The sequence below is a fragment of the Carettochelys insculpta genome, chromosome 5, assembly GCF_033958435.1.
Source record: "Carettochelys insculpta isolate YL-2023 chromosome 5, ASM3395843v1, whole genome shotgun sequence".
Taxonomy (NCBI): Eukaryota; Metazoa; Chordata; order Testudines; family Carettochelyidae; genus Carettochelys; species Carettochelys insculpta.
Window position 1 is genome coordinate 15611384 of NC_134141.1, and position 15519 is coordinate 15626902.

The 15519-nt window shown below is 42.2% G+C and overlaps 1 protein-coding gene across 7 annotated transcripts in view; it reads left to right on the forward strand.

The window, feature by feature from the left end:
* The window catches only part of LINGO2 (leucine rich repeat and Ig domain containing 2), a 663558-nt gene that overhangs the window by 243262 nt on the left and 404777 nt on the right, over window positions 1-15519 (forward strand). For 6 of the 7 annotated variants that reach the window (XM_074994697.1, XM_074994695.1, XM_074994694.1 and 3 more), the window contains one exon: window positions 4991-5071. The gene's annotated coding sequence lies outside the window, so the exon portion shown is untranslated. Of the gene's footprint in view, window positions 1-4990; window positions 5072-15519 lie in introns of those variants that run through there. The other variant, XM_074994700.1, reaches the window with a different exon arrangement.

Sequence of the window (15519 nt, forward strand, 5' to 3'; positions counted from 1 at the left end):
AACAAACATACTTTTTAAGTTTTATTTGTCTGTACATTGGTTCTGTGACTGTAAAGCTTCAATGTAGTCATTCAGTTGAACAGAATTTATATGATACTGAAAACAGAAGAGAATATCTGGGATTTTTAATCTTTTCGTTGTCAAGTGACTCGATATCTGAGTACTAACTACAAAAACATGAGCAACTCTATCAATCTGTGTAGTGTAAAGCAGATGAGACTGAGAGAAGCACTCCTACATGGTCAATGTCTCCATTTGTTTCCATCTACAGCTAGCAGAGCTGGTCAAAAAAATTAGACTTTTTCCACTGAGGAGTTCAGTTTCTCAAAATATTTCATGGGAGCATGTCCATTTCAATTAAATTTAATGGGAAAAGTCTGATCAAGTCATTCTGGCTTTCGTTTTGATTATATCAAAACACTTTATTTTGACTTGATATTAAAATGGATATTATATAACTTGTGGCAGAGCTCCAGCTTTGCCTCAAGGGCCCTGTGCTTGTACGTGGTTAAGGAGTGCCCCAAGGGCTCACTGTGAGTCTCAACATAACCAGTCTCCCTTTTTTGGAGGCAAGCCTCCTGAGCCATCTTCATTGTAAGCCAGTCAATTGGTTTAATGTGAGAGCCATCATTGGTCCTAATTCTCTCCCCTCAGGAGGGGAGTATGTGGTGGCATGGGCTACGTCTACACGTGCCCCAAACTTCGAAATGGCCACGCAAATGGCCATTTCGAAGTTTACTAATGAAGCACTGAAATGCATATTCAGCGCTTCATTAGCATGCGGGTGGCCGCAGCACTTCGAAATTGACGCGCCTCGCCGGCGCGCGTCTCATCCAGATGGGGCTCCTTTTCGAAAGGACCCGGCCTACTTCGAAGTCCCCTTATTCCCATCAGCTCATGGAAATAGGGGGACTTCGAAGTAGGCAGGGTCCTTTCAAAAAGGAGCCCCGTCTGGACAACACGCGCGCCGGTGAGGCGCGTCAATTTCGAAGTGCCGCGGCCGCCCACATGCTAATGAAGCGCTGAATATGCATTTCAGCGCTTCATTAGTAAACTTCGAAATGGCCATTTGTGTGGCCATTTCGAAGTTTGGGGCACGTGTAGACATGGCCATGGAGAGAGTTGGGAACAACCTGGGTCCACTCTCTGCTCTGGGTTCCAGCCCAGGGCCCCTTATGGCAACAGCAACAGGTATTCTTTCCTCCACAACCAGAACTTTGGGTCTGCCCTGCACTACTTCCCCAGATGGCCCCTCCCAACACCTTCTTCCTAGCACCTGAGCATGCTCATCCTCCCACAAATCCCTCCACAGAACATTACCTTCCTAGCTCTTCCACAGAACACCTCTTCACTCCTCACATAGCCTGAAGTGAATCCTTTTAAACTGCCCCCCAACCCCCGCAGATCCTTAACGAGCTACAGGTCTCCTGATTAGCCTGTCTCTCTCTTGCTTCTGGAAAGCTCTTATTTGGCTCCAAGTGCCAGTCTGACTTAATCGACTCCAGCATCCTACTGGTTGCTCTGTATCAGCCCCTCCTCTGGTCATTCAGGGAACAAAAAACTATTCATCCAGTGGCCAGAATATTTGCCTTCAGTCAAGCTATCATAGCAGACTGATCTGGGTCTGTCACAGTTTTTTAATTCAAATGAAATTAATTGAATTTTTAACAAATAAAACATCCTACACCCGATCCAATTTTTATCTTTCATTATGCTAAAATTTAGGTAACTTTAAACATACTGATTTTTTTTCTTTTCATTTTAGCCTCTCCAATACTACTTCTGCAGAGGCACACATGCCAAAATACAATTTATCTGTTCCCAGGGCACTTGTATTATCCGAAATAGGACACATTAGAAACTGCACAAGAAGGAGTGCCCTCATTACACTTCTGTTATACCTTTCCAGTGTACCACTACATACCAGCCTTTACCAGAGGAAAATAGGATGAAGTCATGATAAACAGGATGAGTGTGGAAGGGTCAGTGGTGTTATCCTCTCAAAATGAGATCATATGATACATTATACCTCCTAATCACTGCCTGAATTAAATGAAATTCATTCATCTACTTTTCTAACATGGGCCTCAGCCCTTTAACCAAACTGCAAAGTTTAGTAAAGATATTAAAGTGGCACTCTTGTGACATCTCAGTCACAGAAGGCCCACCTCTTATTTACAATAAAAACACACTTATCTCTTCACATACAAACAACTTGTCAGCAGTCATTTCACTTTGGCTGGGTCTACACATGCCCCTTCCTTTCGAAAGGGGCATGTTAATGAGCAGGTTTGAAAGATGCTAATGAAGAGCTGCAATGAATATGCAGCTCCTCATTAGCATAATGGCAGCCCCAGCGATTCAAAAGTGGGGCTTTTCGAATCGCATGCCACCCGTGGAGATGGGACCTTCTGAAAGGACACCCCCCCAGTTTTCGAAAGCCCTTCTTCCGATCACCAGACACGAAGAAGGGCTTTTGAAAACTGGGAGGGATCCTTTCTGAAGGTCCCGTCTCCATGGGTGGCATGCAATTCAAAAAGCCCCACTTTTGAATCGCCGTGGCTGCCATTATGCTAATGAGGCACTGCATATTCATTGCAGTGCCTCATTAGCATCTTTCGAAGCTGCTCATTAACATGCCCCTTTCAAAAGGAAGGGGCCTGTGTAGACACAGGGCGTCTCTCTCTCTCTCTCTCTCTCTCTCTCTCTCTCTATATATATATATATATATATATAATACACACACACAGGCTACGTCTATGCGTGAAGCCTACATCGAAGTAGCTTATTTCGATGTAGCAACATCGAAATAGGCTATTTCGATGAATAACGTCTACACGTCCTCCAGGGCTGGCAACATCGACGTTCAACATCGATGTTGCGCAGCACCACATCGAAATAGGCGCTGCGAGGGAACGTCTACACGCCACAGTAGCACACATCGAAATAAGGGTGCCAGGCACAGCTGAAGACAGGGTCACAGGGCGGACTCAACAGCAAGCCGCTCCCTTAAAGTGCCCCTCCCAGACACAGTTGCACTAAACAACACAAGATACACAGAGCCAACAACTGGTTGCAGACCCTGTGCCTGCAGCATGGATCCCCAGCTGCCGCAGCAGCAGCCAGAAGCCCTGGGCTAAGGGCTGCTGCCCATGGTGACCATAGAGCCCTGCAGGGGCTCGAGAGAGAGTGTCTCTCAACCCCTCAGCTGATGGCCACCATGGCGGACCCCGCTATTGCGAAGTTGCAGGACGCGCAATGACTACACAGTCCCTACTTCGACGTTGAACATCAAAGTAGGGCGCTATCCCCATCTCCTGATGAGGATAGCGACTTCGACGTCTCGCCGCCTAACGTCGAAGTTAACTTCGAAATAGCGCCCGACGCGTGTAGCCATGATGGGCACTATTTCGAAGTTAGTGCCGCTACTTCGAAGTAGCGTGCACGTGTAGACACGGCTAGAGAGAGAGAGAGGTTAATGTGTCACAGGACAGAGACATCTTCAAGGTCTCGGAACAACTTGCAGTCAAAAAAACCTGGTGTTCTCTAGGCTCATTTCCTGAGTATCTATGAAAGGCTAAAAGCCACAAAGGGCACCGATTGGTCAAGGCAGCAAAGTTAAAGAGAGAGGGTGACAGTGACTTTCATATTTGGTGTGTGTGACAAGATAGAAATAAGTCTTGCAGGCAGATGAACATTAATAATAGCCAGATGTCAGTTTAGAAGGGACCTGGGTTATTGCACAAGCTATAACTGTTTCGTTCTCTAAAGTCATTCTGAAAATAAAAAGCACTCCAGTAAAAAGTCACTTTTAGACTCCGTGAGCGTCACTTCTTCTCTCTGCCATTAAATTTGACCTTGAGCAAATCATCTCTGTACACTGTGTCAGTCTCCCTTTGAAGAAAATGGGCAGGCCTTCATTTTACTTTGGGGTGGTATGGGTGACAGGCCCTTGAAGTCTCTCTGCCTCATTTACCCTATCTTTAAAATGGGGGGCTCCCTGCAGGAAAAGCCATGCTTTTCTTTCTTTGAAAAGCCTGTTGAGAAGGATGGATGAAAAGTGTTATGCAAATGCAGTGTATCATTATAGCTGGAGAACTCTCAACAGCAGTAGTTAAGGTGGTTTCATGGTTTCTGTTCTTTCAATCCATACTGGAAAATTATGGGGAGAGGCTAGAGAGACTGGGACTTTTCAGTTTGGAAAAAAGGCGATTGAGGGGCGATATGATAGAGGTATATAAAATCATGAATGGTGTGGAGAAAGTGAATATAGAAACATTATTTACCTTTTCCCATAATACAAGAACTAGGGGACACCAAATGAAATTGATGGGTAGTAGGTTCAAAACTAATAAAAGGAAATTTTTCTTCACACAGCACACAGTCAACCTGTGGAACTCCTTGCCCGAGGAGGCTGTGAAGGCCAGGACTCTCTTAGGGTTTAAAAAAGAGCTTGATAAATTTTTGCAGGTCAGGTCCATAAATGGCTATTAGCCAGGGATAAAGTATGGTGCCCTGGCCTTCAGAACAAGGGCAGGAGATGGATGGCAGGAGATAAATCACTTGATCATTGTCTTCTGTTCTCCTTCTCTGGGGCACCTGGCATTGGCCACCGTCGGCAGATGGGATGCTGGGCTCGATGGACCTTTGGTCTGACCCAGTATGGCCATTCTTATGTTCTTATGTTCTTATGTTCTTAAGTCATTGTTGCTGTTTTTTTCTAGTGCTATAGCTACTCTTCTCCTACCTTGCTTCTTTGCTTGTGCACTAACCCCTTAGATCATTTACCTCAGCAGGACTGTTCACAGATCTGCTAGCCTGCTTCATTTCTTTGTTTCTTCTTTGTATAGGGGCCTAATTTGTTGCGAGGGTATATTTTTCCAACCTGGCTGTTGTTCACTGAAAGCATCACAACTTAAAACAAAACAAAACAAAAAAACCTTGGATGAATGTAAGAGATCTAATATGATTTCCCTCCTTTTCTTTACAGTAAGTAAACAAGACCTGGGAGATTTGACACTGCGCTGTTTTCTTTCCTGCTTTTTTACCAATGGAGTCTGAATCTGACAAGGTAAATCTTGCATTTTAACTGACTGCCCTTTAAAGATACTATGCCTCAGAAACATTTTCAAGGCATTGAACTAGAAGGGAACTTTTCACTGTCTTTAAATGTCTATGGTTTCAATCTTCCCTGTGTACATTCAACCATTCTTTTCTCCCATTAAGGTATATGATTACCATTCATTGCCCAGAATACACTGGATTTTTATGAAGATTGTTGGTGAGATTTTTCAAAAACACTGTATTGGCTTAACTCAGTTCCCTTTAAAGTCTGTGGGAGCTCAGCTAATGAATTCAATGGGAGCAGAGTTAGATCAACCATGATTTTTGGAAATCGTGTATTTCATGTATGTGGAGAAGACAGTTGACTTTAAATGCATTTAATTACACATGGTTGTTAGGACATTTAATTCTGAGGCAAGCTGGTTGTTCCTCTCTGTCTGGCTGTGTTCAGACTTCCCAGATTCCTTATTGTTGCGTAATTTGTAAAACTAAGCATTTGGGTTCTTCTCTTTAATTGTAATTTTACAGAGTGAAGTGCAAAATTTTACATCCCAACACAGCTAAAGGTGTTTTGTTTTGAAGCTAGGGTATTTTTTTAGGATGGTGAGAATATAGATGGCAAAGCCAGTGTCCCCCAATCTTCTCCCCTCACCAGGAGGGAAAATCTGAGCAACAAGGTCAAAAGTTACATCTATTTTTCTTGGAGTCTTTGCACCAGCACACTGTCCTTCCTTGGTTATAATAGTTTCAGGTTCCATTAGTATTATTTATACAGTGGCATTGATTCCACAGCTTCCTGCCAGTGAATCCAGCATGTCTACTCACAGAGAAAAGAGGCTTTTAAAAGCTTTTATTATACATTTAGAAAGCCATATAGAAGGCTGTGTAGGGGCACCTCTTGGTTCGCATTTTTAAACTCAGTAGTGAGCTGGAGAATCTCTCCCTTTGGACTGGAAGGCTGCTGTGAGCAATACAGTATCCTGAAATGTGGAAATAGGCCTGTTTTGAAAAACAAAATCAGCAGCCTCCCTTGGCGCCCATGATGGGAGAGTGAGTATCCGGCTCTTCTGGATTTGCTTAATACGCTGAATCCCAAGACTCCACGATGTAACATATTGTAGTTCAGTAATAGAAAGAGGAAAAGAATGAGTTGTCCTCCATGGTAAGTGAAGTGCTACAAGGAGATGTGGGTGGTGATTTGAAATGGAAAAAGGCACAGTATTTCTCTAACAGTGGAGGCTGATTCCTCTGTTTAATGTAAATACTGACATTTACTGCTGCTGTTTTGCCTCATAGCACCTGTAAATAATAGACAATTTTTGGGAGAAAGCCAGATGTCCTGGTTCTCCAGGTGTTACTGGGCACTGGTTATGGGATGCTGAAATGGAGCTTGATGTGTCCTGTGCCAGGAGGAGCTAGTGTCCTCTCCCTTACCCCACTCAGCCTTCCCAGAAAATATTTAAGTTGGATTGTGATATTAAAACCTCCTCTGCCAATCTGCTGATATGAGACAAGCGTTCAGGAGAAGGAAGAAGCAGAGATGATCTAGGAAAGTAATTGTCAGTTGGTATTTAAAGTCCCATTGCAGCAAAATATGTAAGTACACACTCAACTTAAAGACTCGCTTAAGTTCCTTTTTTGCTCTGTAAGAAATACTCGTCTTCAGTGGGGCAAGAGGAAGTACTATAAAGGTGATGGGTAAAGTTTTCAAAAGTGCCTAAATAACTTTGAGTCCACAACTCAAGTTTACTTAATTTCTGCAAATAAACATATTTCTGCCTACAGGAAAGCAATTGTAACACCGCTGCCCTCACAAGAAAAGTTATGAAATGAATCAATAATATTTAAATTAGGAGTGATGAGGAGCAAGTCAGAAAGGAGAAAATGAATCATGCAAATATTGTTCTTGTTTAAAAAAAGAAAAGAAAAAGAGAGAGAGAGAGAAACAATTCTGGAATATTAAATGGGCTAAAAAAATGTAGACTATCCATTGATTTGAAACACACTTGAAAGTGAAGTTTCTATTAGCTTCTGGATATCATGTTTCTAACCAAATCTGGTACACGGCACTATGCAATTTTCATAATTTTAATGAAGTATTCCATGTTGAGCTGGTAGTGGGGTATTATCGGTGGGCATGCATTAACATATAAAGTTGTTTTGATTTTGTGCTATATCTTTATCAGTCAGCATGAAGATTCAGTGTTGCAGTTTGATAAACAGTTTTAAACTAGTAATTGGGGCTATCAAGAGATTAATTTACCACCTTTTTTTCCTCTTTATTGGATAGTCCCTAACATCCTTTTTAGCAGTTACTTTTTAACAACAAGTTTAGATGATCTTAAACTAAATATATCTCTTCCTGCTGTGAATGTGAGCTGCATAAACTACCACATTTGTGGAGCTGTATGAAGAATAATGACTGGATCTTGTAAAAGTCACCTCTAGTTAGAATTAGCGTCCGAGAAGAAATATGTAGGAGAGGATTTTAATGTCTCTCTTCATTAGAATGTGTCATCAATTTTGTTAACACACCAAAAAAAAAAAGGGCAAGAACAGAATGGGCTATCAGACCACATGGCAATATTTTTATCTTGAACTTCACTAAGGGTTCATCTCTTATGCTAATTATCCCTTATTCCATGACCCATTCCATTGAGACCAATGAAACTTCTTGAGGAGTAAGGTAATTCTCACCATAATTTATAATTTATTTATTAGCACTTCTGTTCAATGTCTTCATCAATGATTTAGATATTGGCATAGAAAGTACGCTTATTAAGTTTGCAGATGATACCAAGTTGGGAGGGGTTGCAACTACTTTGGAGGATAGGGTTATAATTCAAAATGATCTAGATAAATTGGAGAAATGGTCTAAGGTAAACAGGATGAAGTTTAATAAGGACAAATGCAAAGTGCTCCACTTGGGAAGGAACAATCAGTTTCACACATACAGAATGGGGAGAGACTGTCTAGGAATGAGTACAGCAGAAAGGGATCTAGGGATTATAGTGGACCACAATCTAAATATGAGTCAACAGTGTGATGCTGTTGCAAAAAAGGCAAACATGATTCAGGGATACTTTAACAGGTATGTTGTGAACAAGACACGAGAAGTCATTCTTCTGCTCTACTCTGTGCTGGTTAGGCCTCAGCTGGAGTGTTGTGTCCAGTTCTGGGCACCGCAGTTCAAAAAAGATGTAGAGAAACTAGAGACGGTCCAGAAAAGGGCAACAAGAATGATTAAAGGTCTAGAGAATGTGACCTATGAGAAAAGGTTGAAAGAACTGGGCTTGTTTAGCTTGGAAAAGAGAAGATTGAGGGGAAACATGATAGCAGTTTTCAGGTATCTAAAAGGGAGTCATAAGGAGGAAGGAGAAAACTTGTTCTTCTTGGCCTCTGAGGATAGAACAAGAGGCAATGGGCTTAAACTGCAGCAAGGGAGGTTTAAGTTGGACATTAGGAAAAAGTTCCTAACTGTCAGGGCGGTCAAACAGTGGAATAAATTGCCAAGGGAGGTTGTGGAATCTCCATTGCGGGAGACACTTAAGAACAGGTTGGATAGATGTCTATCAGGGATGGTTTAGATAGTACTTGGTCCTGCCATTGTGGCAGGGGGCTGGACTCTATGGCCTCTTGAGGTCCCATCCAGTCCTAGTGTTCTATGATTCTATGATAAGGGAGATGGAGCCAGTCCCAATATGTTCATACAAGACTCACCAGAAAGACACCTCAGCTAGTCTGCGAGCAGACTCAAGCTTCACAACCATAAGTAATCAGCACTTTCCAGAGAAAGTGAGCAGAGCTTCAGTCTTGATGCACTATCAAGCACTTGTATTTCCACCCTACTCAACAGATTGTAGGAGGTGTAGCCCTGGGTATACTAATCCTATTTTTTTTATTGTTATTATTTATTTATTTTTGCCACTTTCCTTATTTGAGGTTGGTGATCTATTCACCTTCTAAGAACATAAGGATGGCCATTACTGGGTCAGACCAAAGGTTCATCTATCCCAGAATCCTGTCTGCTGACAGTGGCTAGTGCCAGGTCCTCCAGATGGGGTGTACCAAAGACAACAATCAAGTATCTTTTCTCCTGCCACCCATCTCCAGCCTCTGATGAACAGAGGCCAGGAACACCATTCCTACCCCCTGGCTAATAGCCTTTTGTGGACCTCACCTCCATGAATTTATCTAGCTCTTCTTTGAACTCTCTTATAGTCCTAGCCTTCACAGCCTCCTCTGGCAAGGAGTTCCACAGGTTGACTGTGTGCTGTGTGAAGAAGAATTTTCTTTTATCAGTTTTAAACCTGCTACTAGTTTTAAACCTTTAACTACTGCTATTAGTTTTAAACTGTCTGGTACTCAGGATCATTCTCCTAGCCATGATACAAATTGCTGTCACTCAGTTCAATTGAAATCTGGTTCACTTATAAAGTCTTTGGTCTTGCACTTATTCATCCTCCCTCCACAGTGATTGCCAGGGCTCACCTACCTATGTAGCTCTTTGATATTTACTGATAAGCATTTATCAGCATAGCTTGGCCTGCTTCAATTTCTGTTTGTTCGTAACAACCCACATTGAGCCTCTTGCAGCCTCATTTTGTTTCCATGTCTCCTCACATGCCACATTTACTCTTTTCTTTAAGACTTCTTACAGTGCCAGACTTCAAGTTCTCATTTCTATATTGCAGCTTGCATGCTTCCTCAGCTTAGTTAGAATGACCATCCGTCCTGTTTTGCCCAGGACTATCCCTTATTTAAGATGTCCCACAGGTATCCCAACTTTTTTTTTTTTTTTAAAAGAAAATGGGCTAATTGTCCCATATTTTGTGGCGATCCTAGTCCCTGGTATGCGGTGTCTCAAGGCAGCAGCACCTGCTACTAGGGAGCTCCTCTACTGAGTGGATGGCATTCCCTGGTAACCTTTCCATGCTCAATCCTGAGGCAGCATTTTAGAATGGGTTATATAATGGTATATGTTAGTCAGTAGGCACAAGATGGTCATAAAAATAGTGTAGACAGCAAAGTAGACTGAATTGCTCAGCTGAGACACGTGCAAAGCACATACAATTCTGCTTATCTGTAGAGGGTGAAGCTGGGGGGGAGGGTGAGTTGATGAAAGCGTGGCCAGACGAAAACAGGGCAATTAAAGTTTAAGCTCTAACTCTGTTCTGTACAGGTAGATGTTAAAGGACCTAACAAGCATTAGTGCGCTGTCACTTTTCCAATGATCCCAAATGTTTATAGCAGCCCACAGAAAGGCTTACACTGGCCACTTACCATAACTGGAAAAACATCACCCTTTGGACAAATTGAAAATGTCTCTAGGAGAGAGAGCTCCATATGCCAGATGCTGGGCAACAGTCATGCTAGAGATGTACCACTGTGAGTGTGAGAGTATTTCTGAATAGTGCTCTGTGCAGAAATTCCTTGTTAGATATCAAGGGACAGATTCCATGGGACAAGATGATAAAAGAAATGTTGCAATGAACTGACAGGTTTTCAGTTCCTAATCCCAGAAGAGTGCAGTGCCACTTTTATCTGACTCTCTGGGAGTGCCTGGGGAAACCAGTGCTCCACTGGTAGAGACAGAGTCCTGGTTCCTTCCTCTACTGTCCCCCCTATGTCGTGCAATGGAGCTGGACAGCAGCTGGGGAAGGAAGTTACTTTGCCAAATCAGGTTGCATCCATGCATGAGAATTCTAAGATAAGCAGCTCCACACCACCAACAACGTAGTACTATGCCTATGAGGCCCAAGTATAGCAAAGGAGAAAAGAGGCTCAGCTCCACTTTGCAGGCTTGGGTATTTCTGTTTTCATCCACTCTGCTTCTTTCTAAAGCTGCATGAAATGTTGGAGCTTCACTCTGCATGGGTTTTGATAAACATTTAAAAGCAAATTAAAAATAAAATAATCAGTGTGAACTCAGACCTCTATGGGCCTGAGGTTTGTTTTGAACACCAAATAGTACTGCAGAATTCATCTAAAAGAAAAAAAAGCACCTTGGTCATGTCTGGCTGCCAAGATGCAAACCAGCACATCACAGATAACTCTTATCCCCAGCCACTGATCAGCCCACTGAGTTGTTCAGAGGTGGGCCCCATTCCATGTGAAATATTCACCTCTCTAACAAATATCTCTCAATTTGTCCTGAGTTTAAAGTTAGAGGAGGAACTAGAAAATTGTAGTGCTTTTTATTTGGCTTCTGTTTGGTGCAAATACCTTGTTCAGCTCTACTGTCCCTTCTCCTCCCCCAAGTCTCCTTTTTGTTTTTCCTGGGGATTTGTTGTCCAGGGGCTTTTTGAGGGGCGGCGGGTGGGAAGGAGGCTACATGCCCTTTCACATTTTCTGCCAGAAGACTAAAATCAGGAAAAAAAATGAAGATAAATTTTGGGGATAAATCACTGTTCTGTCTGGCATAACTGCAGAACACATGGAAAGAGGGAGCTCATTTTTAACTCTCTTTAGCCAGTTTCATTTAACATTTCCTGTTAGTTTCTTGACAGTGGCAGTGTAAGCCCCACACTCCATGAAGCTGTCTTCTTTGTACCAAGGAATGGTGGTAAATCATGTGAGGAACAGGATTACATTTATTACTGCTTGTTATTTCAGTGGTATGGGGCAAGAAATGTGTCTGTCTGAGTGTACTAAAGATCTGGTCCTGCAAACTTATGCTCATGTGAAAAGTCCTCACACACAACAGAGGACAGTAAAGGAACTAGTCATATAAGCAAGGGTTCACAGGGTCAGGTCCCTAAGGAGATGGCACAAAAACATACTGGTAGAAGAATTGTGAAAGAGTACAGCAAACAGCAGTCATATATTAGATTGTCCATTCTGTGGCATTAGCTGCCACTCTAGCTCCAGGGTTGTAACTGCACCAAAGCAAATCCCTACTGGAGACACATGACACTGCTGTAAAAAGTGGCCTGCAAGGGTGCAGCTGTATTCTCTTTGCAGTTCACCAGGGTAGGAGGCATTGACTCATGCATTGTGTCTACATGAATGCAATACTCAGGCAGCAACACTGAACTCTGCTGCCTCATTCATTGAGCCTTATTCTCTTCTCACTTATACTTCTGTAATCAGGAGTGGCGCCACTGACTTCAGTGGATTTACATCCTCATAACTCAGAGCAGAACCAAGCCCATGGTGCTGTTCATATGGGAAAAAAATCAAACACTCCCTAGATTGCCAGACAGGAGTATCAGATACTTTTGGGCCATTATTAACAGCCCTGCTGTGCAAACTGAATTCTGATTTAAAAAACCTCAGCCAGGGGATTTGTAGTCCTACTGATCGAGATTTCTCAATAAGAACAGAGAGCTTATCTCAGAACGGTAACAGAGAAAGTGTAACCTAAAGTGAATTAAGGCTATCCTTATAACTGTGCACATTGGAGACTGGAGTCTATTGTGCTTCAGTCTGAAACAGCAAATTGGACAGTCAGGTTAAAACGACTGTTTAGAAATATGCCAAAAAGTGTTATGAACCTAAAAAAAAAAAACTTTTATAAAAATTACAGTAAAGTCTTTCATATCCGGCATTCCCGGGAAGCTTGCCAGATATTCAAATATTCTGGATAATAGAGTTGTACCTAGTAATACATAACACTAAAGAAAAATGAGATTAGATATTAAGAAACAAACAAAAATATATGCAGAATACTTTTTTTTTGCTTTTGTTTTTTACCAAGAACCGTAATAGTGTACGCTATAAACTTACCGGCTATGTCTACACTACAAAAATAACTTTGAAGTTGGTTAGTTCAAAGTACAGCTTCAAAGTTGAACACCTGCACATACCCTATGTCGAAGTAGGGCACTACTGCATTCCTGGGAATGGAGTAAGGACTTCAAAGTTGGGCTCCCAACTTCAAAGTTAACTTCAAAATAAGGGGAAAATGTGTGTAGACTCTCTGCTGGCTACTTTGAAACAGTGCCTAACTTGAAAATTATCTTCCAAGTTAGTTCCTAGTGTAGATGCACCCACTCTGTATTTGCTGTATTTTATTTACTTTTACTATACTGTACTTATGGAAAACGTATCTAAAATTTACTTATGGTTAAAATGCCGGTTATTTGAGAGTTCCAGATGATAGAATGCCACTCTGTCACTTTTGATTAACCATAAAGTATATGAGCAGAAAAAAAGAAATAACTTAGTGAAGAACAGTGTTCCTAAGGGAGACACTTCAACTGAGATAATAAAAATTTAATGGGGACCTGATCAAGGTAATGTATACTGCTGTCTAAAACTGAATAGAAAGGGTGAGTTATTGTGGTGTGGGGAGAAGAATTTGTCTGAAAACGTTTTTGAATTCCTGAAGGTAAAAAAGTCCTTTATATAACAGTAGTATGCTCAGATACTAAGAAATAGTTTATAATATAATTGTTTAATGTTTCAAATTATTTTTAATCTGTATTTTATACGGGCTGTACTTTCTGGTAAACCAAACAAAAACAAAACTGAACTATGAAAGCCCCACTCAAAACTCATGGACAGTGGATAGAGAGAGACCCTCAATGCTAAATTTAGATTTCTTGGATAACAGAAGGAAATGACTGCTGAGTTCTATTCCTAATTTGGCTGCTGGCTCACTCTGGCTACGTCTACACGTGAAGCCAACATCGAAATAGGCTATTTCGATAAATAACGTCTACATGTCCTCCAGGGCTGGCAACGTCGATGTTCAACTTCGACGTTGCGCGGCACCACATCAAAATAGGCGCTGCGAGGGTACGTCTACACGCCAAAGTAGCACACATCGAAATAAGGGTGCCAGGCACAGCTGCAGACAGGATCACAGGGTGGACTCAACAGCAAGCCGCTCCCTTAAAGGACCCCTCCCAGGCACAGTTGCACTAAACAACACAAGATACACAGAGCCGACAACTGGTTGCAGACCCTGTGCCTGCAGCATGGATCCCCAGCTGCCGCAGCAGCAGCCAGAAGCCCTGAGCTAAGGGCTGCTGCCCACGGTGACCATAGAGCCCCGCAGGGGCTGGAGAGAGAGCATCTCTCAACCCCCCAGCTGATGGCCGCCATGGAGGACCCAGCAATTTCGACGTTGCGGGACGCGGATCGTCTACATGGTCCCTACTTCGACGTTGAATGTTGAAGTAGGGCGCTATTCCGATCCCCTCATGAGGTTAGCGACTTCGACGCATGTAGCCGCGACGGGCGCTATTTCAAAGTTAGTGCCGCTACTGCGAAGTAGCGTGCACGTGTAGACACAGCTTCTGAGTGAAATAATTATCGGAGTGAAGGGCCAGTGAAAAACTCTCAGAATGCAGGTGGTGATTAAGGTGAATCACTTAGGTCACTGGTTCTCAACTTTGGGGGCCACAAACAGGTTTCAGGAGATGTATCAAGGACCAGGCTCCAGCCCCAGGTAATGGGGCTTAGGGTTCCCAAGGGTCAGGCTTCAGCCCCAGGGTCCAGGCCTCCGTGATAAGGCTCAAGCTTTCTGACTTATTCCTAAAACCCTCCAATAGAAGAGATTCTATGACTTTCCTGGGTAGTTTGTTCTTATTCTTAACTGTTCTTATGGTTTGGCAGTCTTTTTCCCAATGACCACTTGCTGTGATTCAAACCCACTACCTCTAGTCCTGTCCTCAGTGGATAAGGAGAACAGTTTATCACATTCCTTTTTGTAACACCCTTATCCTGTGCATAAATGTTTGTAGGATTGTAAATTTTGACAGCATTGTTCATCTTTCTCCCCACATCCTCCACAAATGAAAGATTTGATGCACTTATTCCATTTGGTGTACCCGCAATACAAAGCATGTTTAGTCATAAGGGTTATGAAAAATAAAATAGTGCCAAGTTTGGGATTCCAAGTCACTTAATAGACACTTGCAGTAAGTAATTTTCTTCTCCCTAGTCCACATCCTTGTCACCCTCCTCCTGCTCCCGCTGTCCTACATAGCTAATTTGTCAGGTTTCATTTCATTTTTTAACTTCCATCTTTCTGTGAAATTGTCATTATGCCAGTTTACTTTTATCAGAATTTCCAGATCTTAAGAAGTAGGTCTGTCTCACAAAAGCTCATCATCTGATATATTATTTATTGTTAGTCTTTCAAGTGCTGCAGGTCATTTTTGTTTGTTTGTTTTGTTTTGTTTGTTTGTTTGTTTTGTTTTGCCATGAAAATGTCTTTTGCTGATATTCCAGCCTTGTTTAACCATATTATAGTATTCCCAAGCTTTGCTGAAAACTTTATTATAGGAACTCATTTTACTGAGTGTGTAATGTTAGTGAATAAAATAAGAAGTATGCATTGTAACGGTAGTCAGCAAAATATATTTGTAGCTGCAGATAGATATTGGTGAGCAGTGACAATGACATATTTTCTGGATCACTAAAAAGTCAGCACTCTCAGTTCGAGTACACTTGTAAAGGTAAGTTAGAAACTTTCTTGGAAGATTTATGAAAGCGGAAAATTGG